Source organism: Capsicum annuum, unplaced genomic scaffold (genome assembly GCF_002878395.1).
Source record: "Capsicum annuum cultivar UCD-10X-F1 unplaced genomic scaffold, UCD10Xv1.1 ctg62684, whole genome shotgun sequence".
Taxonomy (NCBI): domain Eukaryota; kingdom Viridiplantae; phylum Streptophyta; class Magnoliopsida; order Solanales; family Solanaceae; genus Capsicum; species Capsicum annuum.
Genome location: NW_025871717.1, coordinates 1 through 550, shown reverse-complemented (window position 1 = coordinate 550; position 550 = coordinate 1). Strand labels below are relative to the sequence as shown.

Below are 550 nucleotides of genomic sequence, written 5' to 3'. Positions count from 1 at the left end.
AAGGAAAAAAAAAAAAGAAGGGATGCAACACGAGGACTTCTCAGGGGGTCACCCATCCTAGTACTACTCTCGCCCAAGCATGCTTAACTTCAGAGTTCTAATGGGATCCGGTGGGTTAGTGATAGTATGATCACATCCGTCATTTCCAGCACTCCAAATTCTAGTATGCTTCTTTCTCCTCCGCCGCCCGTCGCACCCCGAACTCGCGCCCCTGCGCCTTGCCCCCTTTCTCGTTTCCGCCAAGAGGAAAAACAAAAAGATTCGCCGATCGAACCGGCAAAATTAAACTGAATTTTAAAGGAAAAAAAAATAAAGGGATTTAACACGAGGAATTCCCAGGTGGTCACCCATCCTAGTACTACTCTCGCCCAAGCATGCTTAACTTCAGAGTTCCAATGGGATCCGGTGGGTTAGTGATAGTATGATGACATCCGTCATTTCCAGCACTCCAAATTCTATTATGCCTCTTTATCCTCCGCCGCTCGTCATACCCCGCACGCGCGCCCCTGCGCCTTGCCCCCGTTCTCGTTTCCGCCAAGAGGAAAAACAA

General features: G+C 49.3%; 1 non-coding gene and 1 pseudogene across 1 annotated transcript; both read right to left on the bottom strand.

Annotated features, from left to right (window-relative positions):
* Positions 1-19: 19 nt before the first annotated feature.
* LOC124893636 lies at positions 20-138 on the bottom strand. Its single transcript, XR_007050810.1, has one exon. It is a non-coding gene; the product is annotated as a 5S ribosomal RNA (ribosomal RNA).
* A 176-nt stretch (positions 139-314) lies between these two features.
* On the bottom strand, positions 315-433 carry LOC124893639 (annotated as a pseudogene).
* Positions 434-550: the final 117 nt, after the last annotated feature.